At 40.7% G+C, this 12548-nt stretch overlaps 1 pseudogene; it reads right to left on the reverse strand.

The window, feature by feature from the left end:
* Positions 1 to 10147: 10147 nt before the first annotated feature.
* LOC147887643 (receptor-like protein 44 pseudogene) lies at positions 10148 to 11412 on the reverse strand (annotated as a pseudogene).
* Positions 11413 to 12548: the final 1136 nt, after the last annotated feature.

Genomic DNA, 12548 nt, shown 5'->3' on the forward strand with positions numbered 1-12548 from the left:
TGTTGTAATGATGTTCCAAGATCTCGTTGATGGCTTGCGTCGCACAGAACAAATGTTGATTCACAAGAGTAGCAAGCATAGCAAGCCCAATGGATTCTAAGCTTGAATCCTCTTCATCTGCATTGTCGGACGGCGATAGCTCCTCCAATGAGTCCAAAAAGTATTGCGAGAAATGATAGTCGAGTGAAAAGATCGACACAACATCGTTAATAGATTTCGTAGCTAGGGCTCGCCTTCGTGGGGATGGCATGATGACCACTCCAAGTCTCCGCACTAACCACATTTGGTGTGCAATCTGTCAAACAATGATGCACACTACCGACGCATACCATCACAATGCGCATCGGGCTCCTCATCTCACCATAGCCACGGTGCAAACGCTTTTCATCGCTTATATTCTGGTCATAGTTTTGATGACCACGGGTCACCCCTCTCGCCAAAGGGTGCACCTTCTGCTAGCACCTATGTAAGCAACTCATGGGTCTGATAGAGATGACTACACCAATCCTAAAGGAAAGCACTCCGGCAATGCAATTCCCATGGTGTGATGTAGGCCTGATTGGCACGAGTTTGGCTTTTTGTGTCGCTCAACGTGAGTTGCTACCGTAATGATCGGAGGGACTAGTGTATGACAAAAATATTGTTGCCATTATGGTGACCCTGAAGGGCCAGGCTATTTTGGGCATGCTACTTGATGGTGGCTCAGGTGTGAATATTATGTCTGATGATACGTGTTGACCACTCAAATTCTTCGAATGGGAGCTAGCCTTGTTTGCGGTTAGAATGGCATATCAACGGTGTGTAGAACTGATGGGCCTTCTCTATGATGTTACTATCACTATTGTCGACCTTTAGTTCATAATTGACATTGTTGTGCTGTGAATGAAGGATATTAGTAGTGCCTACCCCATGTTGTTAGGCAGGCCATGGCTCTAGCAAGCTTGTGTCAAACAGGGTTGCCAGTCCAATCGGATCACGATCCGAAGAGGCAAGAGAAAGGTGAAGTTGTCTGTCAAAGCAAAATGCCATGTTCATACACATGTATGGCCTTAGGTTGCCGAAGGCATTAATATGATTGATGGGGTGGATGAAGATGAAGAGGATGACTTTCTCCACAATAACCCCAATCTCATTAGTCTTTTCGAGGTGGATGTCATGGCCATCCTCGATAAGTACCACTTCCCACATGAATCGACCCCGACCTTGAAGAGTGTGGATGTTCATACGGATTCTGTCAACTTGCCTGCTAATGGCATGCCCAATGATCCTGCCCTCCAAAACACTCATACATGCTAATGAATTTTTTGGTTGTAAACCCCAACATTCCCGATGTATCAAGGAGGATCCAAGTTCGCATGGCGGAGGAAGATCAAGAGAAGACAATGTTCATCACCGAATTGGGGGTGTTTGCATTTAATGTCATGACTTTCGGTCTCAAGAATGCACCATGAGCATTCCAACACCTAGTCCAATACCAAGCCCTTTGTATGGACCAAAAAGTGTGATTATGCCGTTTCCTACCTAATGCTCATGCTACCGAATCTCAAGTTATTCAGCCTCCTATGATTGGAAATCACCCCTCCACGGGTTTGTTGATGCTTTTGATACGGCCATCGATGCAATCTTGATGCAGGAAAAGACAAAATGGTGGTATCGAACACTTTACTATGCAATGCCAAAAGGAATTATTGCACAATTGAGAGGGAAGCCGTCGAAATGATCTACACCATCAACACGCTCCGGCGCATTATCTACTTTGCAATCGGTTCAACTTCCTCATGGACCACTTGATATTATTGCAAGAATTTGTCTTTTTTGTTGTGCATACTCTAGATAGCTCACACATAATCGCAGATTACTTATAGTGATTGGAGAATGGCAAAATGATTAGACTTGTTCATGGATGATTTCCCAGATGCAAATTTGTTCACGGTCGCGACCACAGTACCTAAAGAAGCACCTACCGAGATGTCGGATGGAGCACCAAAGATGGCAATAGACATGCACCAAACACAAGATGATGTTCCAGCTTTTGTCTTGATATGGTACGATGATATGTTCCAATCGCCGAAACCGGAATCGTTGGTCTACACTTATTCCAGTTGCAGCTACGAAGGGCGAGATGCAAGTGCCTCGTCCTTACTTTTAATAAACTCTCTCATCAGGCGTCTGCAGGACTTGGGTTATGACTTGGAGATCATTTGGGTTGTCATGGGACTTTACGAGAGGGTCTCAGGCAAAGCTCGGATAGGGTCTGGATGGATTGATGAGATCACAAGTACTTTTGGGGTCAAACAAGGGTGTCCTTTATACCCTATTTGGCCTATACATTGATGAGCTTGAGACAGTTATATAAACACTAGGGGGAGATGGATGCTCTCTCACTGGCACTTTGATTCAAATCTTGTTATATGCAAATGACGTGGCACTCTTATCTTCATTGCGGATATCATTTTCATCCCATTCAATTTGCGGGAGTAAGTCGAAACATCGGGCAACTGCGTTTGAGCGAGCCTAGAGTTCGAGCGGTGATCTTGAGAAACTTTTGTCGAAAACTATCGTAGCAATTAATTTTTACTAATTCATCACCTTATGAACATGATGCCAACTAATTATGGATCACTTCATACGACGATACACCTCTAGGATGGAGGGAGGAAACCAATGACCCACAAATTCTACCTGAGAAAAATCCATGGTCATAAGAGATTTATAAGGTCTAGCTCTGATGAAACAAAGATAAGTGCAAAAATTTCTAAAAGCTATAGAATTTTGATACTCTAACATGAGAAATGGCTCCATTCATATCATTCCAATCGTTTTGACTACAAACATGACCATATTCGAAGTCCTATCGCCCCAAGTTATGGCCTAAATAAAATTAGCAGGAGGAGCCTCTCAGAAGGCCGCGATATTGCGGTGTCCTAGGAGGCTCCTCCTCATATTTTTTGCCTTGGAAATGGCAATGGCATAAGAAAATTTTATCAGATTTTGTCTTGCACATATCCTGAGCCCTTTTTTCCACTCCTCCTTCCTTGACTCTTGAAAAAGCATTGCCATTTTTGTTGAAATTGTTGTTTGTATGTAAGACAACCGATTGCAAACATTACTTTTTGAAATTATTATTTGTATGTAAGACAATCGACTACTCACAATATCATGGATAGGACAACCGCATAAAAGTAAGCAATGCATGCTACTTTTCAACATAAACCATTATGCTAGAATGCCAAAATTTACAAAATTCCTTGCTCGACTATAGTCGCTCAAATTTTGGTAATCCTCAATTGGTGGTACTTCCTTCTTAAGGCATATGATTGTGTGCATTTGTGTGTGTGTGTGTGCGAGAGAGAGAGAGAGAGAGAGAGAGAGAGAGTTGTATTAACGTCTTTAGGAGGCCTCACAGAGCTATGAGACAAAGTATAACCATCAAAATCATACAAGCTGCTATGGGTTGGCTCACTAAGGCCCTTGTGTTGAATGCTAAGCTAAGCTAATAATCACGAAGTCCAAAAATCTCATAAACTATCAAGAGGCTCAAGTAGGTAGTGCAAATGTTCCAAGGATACATTCGGGGGTCGTGGTAGCCCTCTGATGAGACGTAAAGATGTCACAAATTTGTAGTTGTCGAGCTATCTCTCGCTATGGTGGGAGGTGTGGTCTTTGAGATCTCTGTATCCGATGAGCCATATCGAGGGTGACACCTAGGTCAATCGGTCTCCTCTGAGTAGAGCAGCGTGGACCTCTACCACGCATGCTATTCATACTCTGGTCTTTCTCCTCTGAGTAGAGCAGCGTTGACCTCTACCACGCATGCTCTGTCATACTCTATGTTGCAAGCTCCATCGGTCCATGTCGTCTCTTCACGCGGATCCATGTTGCCCTCATGTTGGCTCTGTCTTCCTCCTCTACCCTTGGGGATGAATCAAAGGCATAGAAGTCGTTGACGTGTCTCTGTGTCCGATCAGTATCTATGGTATTATCATCCTCCTGCTGTCTATTCTGTGTATAGCAAGGCCTCTTTGTGGCATCGCATCTCCATCAGAAAGAAGCCAACACACATCTGGTCGTGGAAATGGATCAAACAAGGGAGTGATTTGAACCTATGTCCCTAACACTATTGCAGATGAAGTGAGAACATTGCATGGCTTCTCAAAAAAACATTCTGTTTAAAATCCTAGGATTATTGGTGACTTTTTAAAATTATTTTATTCTCTCATTGGTCCATTTCTAAAAACAATCAATACTACAAAAGGGCACAAATTTATGCAACACAACTTTTTAAGATGAATTAGATGCATAAACTTAGGCTTTCATACTTAACTACACATGAATATCATATTCAAAACACATGCTAGATTAGTAATTTTATTTTAAAGGTTGCAAGAAATATTTTACATCCACAAAGTCACCCGATCATTATTAATTATAATTTTTACATGGCTTAGATAAAAAATCAAGCTTGGAAGATCACAAGCGACTTTAAGAGAGGCTTGGAAGATCATAGGCAATTTTATGTGGCTAAGATAAAAAATCAAGCTTGGAAGATCATACGTGAATCTCTAAGAGAGGCGACCAGGGAAAAAACTTGCAAAAAACAGAGGTGATTAGAGAAAAACTTGCAAAAAAGCTAATTTTGAACATGGTTTCATAGTCCTCTTTTTGCCCCAAAAAGTACCATAAACCCTTTTAAAAATCACAAATTATGACGTAATTTGATGATATCATCAAGCCATGTCATAAAATTTATCCTAAATTCGATGACAACATCGACTTGTGGCGAATGTTATGATGAAAGTCGATGATATCATAAAATTTTGGAATGATTGTGATAAAACTTGATGATATCATTGATTTTTGTTATAAGTTATGACAAAACTCGATGATATCATCCAATTTTGTCATAAGTTATGTCAAAATTCGATAACATCACCGAATTTTGTCATAACTAATATAGAAATAGTAGAATGACGATAACTTTTGCTTTTTGGCTCAAAATTTAGAGCACAAGTGGCTCTAAAATGGTGTCTTGGAACGTTGTTATAATTTAAAGTTGAATGCACTCCAAAATTGAGTGCAAGGTAAGGGGGTCATAATCTACTGCAAATTTTCTTATAGAAGGAAATTCCATCCAACCAACACATATATCGTACAAGTACCAAGCAATAATCCTAGCATAAATGTAGCTCTAATTGCCCATTTTCAAATCATATTATGGCTCATTGCTATGACATAACTTGATAGCATCTTTCACCTCTTTGTAGCAATGATATCCCAATGCCAAAAGGATCTGTAAAGAATTCAAATACTGGTAGAAGAACCCATTAAGTAAAAAGCTTTCTTTAGCCAAAAGGATCTGTAAAGAATTCAAATACTGATAGAAGAACCCATTAAGTAAAAAGCTTTCTTTATGGAGATGTAGGGAAGGTCAAGTAGGACCTTTGGGTACAAATCACAGCATATGCTTTATAGTTTATTTGGTTGGTTAGAACTAATTTATAGTTCAATGGTATAATCAATCTACTTAGGAATGCATTTTTGAATTGCTTTAGTAGGAATAGCTCATCTTTCACGTCTTGAAGTCTAATCTGAGTCCTACTATGTACGGTTTTACTAGAACTATCATTACAGGAACAAGAAATCTTTAACTTCAACGATGCTCGTGACTATCGAACCTATCAAATCGCTTTCTTTAGTACACTTTTTTTACGAAGCCTTTCTGATCTTTTTCGAACACCCGTTTTTAATGTTTCAAATGCCGTTCTGAAGGTTTTGACCTACTTCAGGCGTGTCAATGATGTCAGAAGTACCAAATTATACTCCATGTGTCAGATATAATAAAGTAGATCAAGTATCCTCATTGAATGCAAACTTGACAATATTTCTTTTTTCTTTTTGATATTTTTTTGACGTTACGTTGACTCTCCTTTGATTGATGGACGACTATTTTCCTTCCAAGCTAAAAGACCCAAAAATGAGTTTTCTCTTTTCCAACAAGTACTTGAAGTTGACATGACCATATCTCTTGTGCCATTTTGCAGATAGTGGCATCTGTTGCATTTGAGCTGACATGGCATGCTTATCTGGTACTGTAGCTAGCATCCTGTATAAGCGTCCTTCCTTGACACCTTTTGCTACTAGCTGACCTCTTTTGGATTTGTCTCTGATAGTGCATTCATCACCGTCAAAGATGACTTTGTAGTTGTGTTCCATCATTTGACCTACTGACAAAAGGTTCTTGCTGAGATTCGGAACATAGAGCACATCTTTGACTAATCCTTTTGTACCAGTAAAATTGTTCATAGGGATAACACCTGTCCCTTGAATCGGATTCGGTGTATTGTTTGCTGTGTAGATGACATTCTTTTGACCTTCTAATGGCTTCATTTCTGTGAACCATTCCTGATGATTTGTCATATGAGATGATGCACCGCTGGCGATGTACCAAGGATCCTGTTCCACTTGGTTGACTTGATAGTTGAAATCCTCTTTGGGATTGAAATCAGTGTCTAGGTGCATTGTATCAGTCTGATGCAATTCCTCACTTGCAAGAAACATATTTCCATGTTCATTTGCAAAATGACTGTGACTAGAATGTCCACCACGATGATTTCCTCTTCCTCGGGAATTCCCTCGATTATTGCTGGATTGACCGCCTTGGTCATACTGCTTCTTGCGGCAATCTCTTTCATAGTGTCCAAACTTGTGACAGTAGTTGCATTGAATGTTTGACACATTGGTGGATGCATTCGCTCGTCCTTGAAATCTTCCTCGGTTGGAATGATTTCCTCTTTGCTGATTCTGATGTTGCTGAGGATGATGCTGGTGCTGATGCTGATTCTGACTTTGATTTTGTTGATGATGACCACTTTTCTGGTATGATCTACCTCTGTTTCTGCCTTTGCCTTTGCTTCTGTCTGAAGGTGTGAATGCCTGATCATTAGAATGACCTTTACGTGCTTGAATGGCCTGAGTCCTGAGTTCTTCACCAAGTGCAAGGATGCGGGTGCTAAAATACATCAAAGGCACACTTGATTATGGCATCACCTATACCAAGGGCAACATCTTGACCAGATTCTGTGACTCAGATTGGGCAGGAGACGTGGACAGTAGGAGATCAGTGACAGGGTACTGTTTCTCACTTGGATTTGGAGTTGTGTCATGGGTCAGTAAGAAGCAACCCACAGTTGCTCTTTCTTCTACCGAGGCCGAGTACAAATCTGCATGCAACAGGTTGCCTACAAGCATTCAGCTTTCTGGGTCATTAAAGCGATTCTAACCGGTAACATGGATTGGGTTCAACTCCTACTAAGGAATTCTACCTAAGTTAGACCTACTAGGGCCCCCAAGTGAAAGAGCCACCCTAGACCCTCTACCCTATGCAACCCTAAATCCTACCTCACCAAGGAAAGTCAACTAATGGAGTCTATATGAAAAGCATATGAGACCATTAAAGCCCAGATTCTTCATTGGACTTGAATACATATTTTAAAGTGGTTGACTCTCTCTCTCTCTCTCTCTCTCTCTCTCTCTCTCTCTCTCTTGCAATCTTCCTCCACACCATTTCCATTGGATTCCTTTTTTAAATCTTGGGCAGGTCTTATGAATTATTAAATATCATTCACCTTGTCTTTTGGTTGGCTAAGGTTTCTAAAAATTTTGGTTGATTTGACACATGGTAGTGCCAGCCAGGTACACTTATCCCCTACTAAACACGGTTAGTTGCAGCATGTGATTGTCATACACATCATGAAAGCTTTGACACACTGTAAGTTTTTTATCTAGGAGGCATTTGCACTTGGTCGAAAGGGAAAAAGCACTTAGTGTTTTAAGATATAAACATCTATCATATCCAAAGTTATAAACAAAGTAGACACTACGCAAAGTACTTGACAAGGCCCCTCATCGAGGATGCAGAAGTAACCACTGCAAAATTCAATGGGGATCGGTTCTATATATGGCAAATAAAGACCATGTACACCTTAATGAGAAAGAGATTATGGGAGCTAATTGAGTTGAGTGGGGAAAGTGAGAGCACACCAAGCACAATGAATAATCACAAGGCACTTGGCATAATAGCTTGAGGTCTAGGAAATGAGGTCATACATCACATTGTAGGGATCCAAGATGCAAAAGTAGCATGGGAGGAACTCAACAAAAATTTTGCAAATGAGACTAAAAGCTCAAATGTGAATCTCTTAATAATTTTTTTCATTGGTTAAAAAAGAATCAGATACAATGATGGCTCATATCATCAAATTCAAGGCATTAAAGCAATGAATCATAGGGATGAAGAAGATCAAAGAAGATGGATTAGCAGCTATTATTCTCAACAGTGTCGACAAAAAGCCAAATGATACTCTTATATCCACAACTAGAAAATGTTGATAAAGGTCTCAATGAAATTGAAGCAGCACTACTTGAGAATGAATCAAAAGTAAGGACAAAGTTCTTTTGACTACATCACTAGATCAAGTATTCTATATCAACCACCAAGGTGTTACCATTGTGGAAAGCTTAGGCAAACCACGCATGAATGTCGCAACAAGCACAAAACAAAGTTGGAATGCACATTTTGTGGAAAGATCGAATATGAGGAAGAGCAATTCTATCACCAAAAGAAGCAACAAAACTACATTGCAACTTAGGAAGTTCCAGTTAAATCTGAAGGAAAGCTCTTCTAAAAGTCATTGTATGTTTTAATCCCTTTTACTCTATAAAAAGTGTTGTAATCTACCTCTGAGGCCATATGATGCACTCAAGGTGAAGAGACAAAGCAGCTACAAGGCCAAAGTTGCCTGAATAGCACATAGTTCGAACTGCATGGCCGTGTACATAGCTTACATGTAGATTTGCAATTTTCCCTTAAAGATATCAAGCCTTGGCCATTGTATCATGTCTTGAACATTACAAGCTCTCGTGTATATACTTGAACGTACTCAGGTGTGGAAGTGACAATCAAAATGCATGGATATGAGTGGACCGATTGCTTGTTCTTAGCTATTATATCCCATCTCCAAAGCACTTAGCACACATGCATAATTGTGTTGACCAAGTGTTCAAAATTACGTCATGAATGCTTTAGTGAACATACAGATACATGAAATGGGTGATTAAAAATGCATGCTTATGTACCTGTTTCACCAAGTGGATCAAATGCTACCTCTATCCCATGATATTTCATATCTACATTAAAAGGATGCATGCATAAGTGATGTGGCTCTTGCTTGTTATATCTTATTTCTAATTTCTTGCTTGTTATATCTTATTTCCAATTCATTGATGGACAAGCTATTTGCTCTTGCTCTTCGTCTCCTCACCTCCTTTCAACTTTGAAGCTCTTTTGATAGATTCCACTATTGTATCAAGCTTTTGGTATTGCAAGGCACCATTGCCAATGCAATTCAAGTATGTAGGATCGTCTCATGAGCTTGCACATATTACACAATCTAGTCACTTGTGCTTGTAAATCTAGACTTTAATAAAAGGTACGTTGTTTATAAAAAACATAGATTGCCATATGCAATTGGATCACTAAACAAGCTTTTAACTTTCCTCAATGTAGTTAAGCACAAGTATTATGTGTTATGTGCTTGGGTAATGCAAATGCTAGGATCACTTTCCTCAATTTAGTTAAGCACAAGTATTATGTGTTATGTGCTTGGATAATGCAAATGCTTCCATCTTTTCAAAGACTTACACGTGCTAAGGATTGCAAAATTTTATTTTATTTTTTTGGCAAAAAGAGACTTCTATTAAGTATTAAAGAAAAACCGTTAGAGCAAGCTCCATATGGGATACATCATGCAATGCATGAAGGATTGCAAATTTTGAGCATGCATAACCTTTTAATACTTTAACATAAAACGAAAGAAAAAGAAAGCTCAACCCTTACACTCTCATAAGTACTTTAAGATATAATTCTCTATCTCTAACATTATAGAGGGATGATAAGTTCAACGTCTATCCTAAAGTGAGAAATCATCATTGCATGAGACGACAAAATAATATTTTTTGCAAAAGGACAAGCTTCATTTTTGAACTATATATGTTAACAAAAGGAAGAATAAGAGGTGGAATTTATGAAGGTAAAACCTAGGATCCAAAAAATTAAAGCACTTAAATTGGCCATGCCAGTGTGTATATCTTAGCTAAGCAATGAAATTCAAAATCTCCATCCTATAAGCTCGTTCCGCCTGTAGTCGGGAGCCATCATCATCTAACCGATTCACCGAAGTTCTTTCTCTAACGAAACGAACCAAGCGAAGAACTGTAACAGCTAGATGAGCCACCGACATTAGGATATGGAGCCAAGGAAGCAACACGGGCAACCAGATCCCCGGCTCACCTATCGAGTAACATCTGTCCAGATATCCCGAGGATGTTACGCAGCATTGGACGGATTCACGGCTCGGTCAGTAGTTCCGAAATTTTGCCTTCTTCTGCTGCGAGACGTTGCTCCGAGATTCTTAGCCAGAGGCAGACAGCACTGAAGCTCACGATTAAGCTAAATACTCCGCTGGCTAGTCCTATTCCCACTATCTCCATCACCGAGAGACTGTGTCCATTTGCAGGTGGCAGAGGAAAACCAAAGAGGTCTTTATTTCCATCAAACGAGCTCGCATTGAAACGAGGAACACCCGTTACACTGTAAGATAAGGCGCTAGGGATCGGCCCCGACAACCAATTGTGGGAGACGTCGAAGAATTGCAGTCTCACAAGAGAACCTAGCACGCCGGGAATGGACCCTTCCAGCTCATTCCCGTGCAAATCCAAAGAATTGAGATAGCTGCAATTGCTCAACTCTGCTGGAATAGGCCCGGAGAGTTTATTGGAGGAAAGGTTGAGCGACACAAGATTGGATAAGTCGCCCAGGGTGGAGGGGATCACTCCTATTAACTGATTCGCGGATAAATCGAGTGTGTTCATTGCGGAACATCTGGAAAGGCTCGAAGAGATCGCACCGCTCAAAGCTGAGCTGGGAAGGCTGAGAGAAAACACCCTGTTGTTGTCGCAGGTGACGCCGTTCCACGAGGAAATACTCCCATTACAAGGAGGGCTCTTGCGGGAAGCCGTCCAAGATGACAACAGATTCTGGGTGTCCTGCACAGAGGCCTTGAATCCTGATAAACATGCGTAGTCCTCTCCAAGGTCGCCCATCTGCGTTTTGACCTCAACAAAGCAAAAGCCAAACAACCATAAAAGGTGGGAAATCAAGAGGAACATGCAACGAGGCATCTGCGTTTGAGGTAGCCAACAAGCACTCAAGAGGGGGAGAGGGAGGCAGACACTAGCAAGAAGAAGCTATGGAGGAGGAAGGAGGTTCAAACAAGCTTTCTGTGGTAGAAGGGAGTCTATAAAGAGCTCTAAGTCGTAGATTGTAGTACTGTTGCAGACGAGTGAAGATGGAACAGGGCAATGAGAGGATGAAGGTGATTGATAAGTGGAAATGAATGAAGCGAGTGAGTAGTGGGAATTTGACAAAAAAGTGAGCTCTGGTGAGAGATGGAGATGGGCAACTGTAAAGCTGAGAGGGACTGAAGTCCACTCCGCTGAAACTGGAGCTTTGGACTGTATAACAAAGTAAACGTAAACCAAAGACATGGAGAATATTCACGGCGAATCTTGCCACGTCACCAAATCTATTTGACGTGCCATATATAAAATCTATCCTATCCATTGGCATAAATAAATCAAACAAGCTGAACAAAGTTCAAGTGGCCTTTTTTTTAAAAATTAAAGTGTGTTTACTATTAGAAAAAAGGGGGGGGTCATGCCCAACCATACCCTTACAAAAAAAAAAGCTAAACTTCACAAAAAAAAGAAAAAGTTCAAGTGGCCTGCCTTGGAGATCAAAAATGAAAAAGAAGATGAACGGGATGCCTAGTAGGGAAAAGAGGGCGGGGGGAGCTCGGCCTCCTAAATGGAGCATGAGTAGGGCCTGAGTCGAGATCACTTATGTTGCCTAGTTTGAGAGAGAGAGAGAGAGAGAGAGAGAGAGAGAGAGAGAGAGAGATGTTTTCCCCTTAGGGGTACGATTACCAAATGGAAGCACATTGACGCATGTTGCCCTCTATGTGGGCAGGGTATGGAGGATGCTTCTCATCTTTAGTGGTCATGTTTGGTTACAAAAAGCGCTTGCTAGTGCTATTAGGGAAATGGGCCTGATGGGGCGCTCCAATATTTGTTCCAAGTCTATAGGGGGACGGCCAAGTTGTTGTTGACCAGATGAGTTGTAATGTTTTTGGTTGTGTGGAGTGTTAGGAACGCGTTGCTATTCAGTCTTGGTGCTAATGTGGGTTATAGGGAGGAGGTTGTGTTAGGTATTTTGAAGATGATGTTGTCGGATTTATAGAGCAATGTAGGCCAAGGGTAGTATGTCAGGTAGAGTTGAAATCTTTTCGTTTTTATTTTAATACAAGTTGGCATGTTTATTTTATTTTTAAAAAAGAACGTGGGTAAAGTAAAGAGGGCATTCCTTTGAGCTCGAATGAAGTGTCCATAACTTTCAGGTTACCTTAATTTATACTCTTCAGCAATTTCATCAT

The sequence above is a fragment of the Dipteris shenzhenensis genome, chromosome 22 (genome assembly GCF_047967505.1).
Source record: "Dipteris shenzhenensis isolate YYH24624 ecotype China chromosome 22, Dip_SZ_1.0, whole genome shotgun sequence".
NCBI lineage: Eukaryota > Viridiplantae > Streptophyta > Polypodiopsida > Gleicheniales > Dipteridaceae > Dipteris > Dipteris shenzhenensis.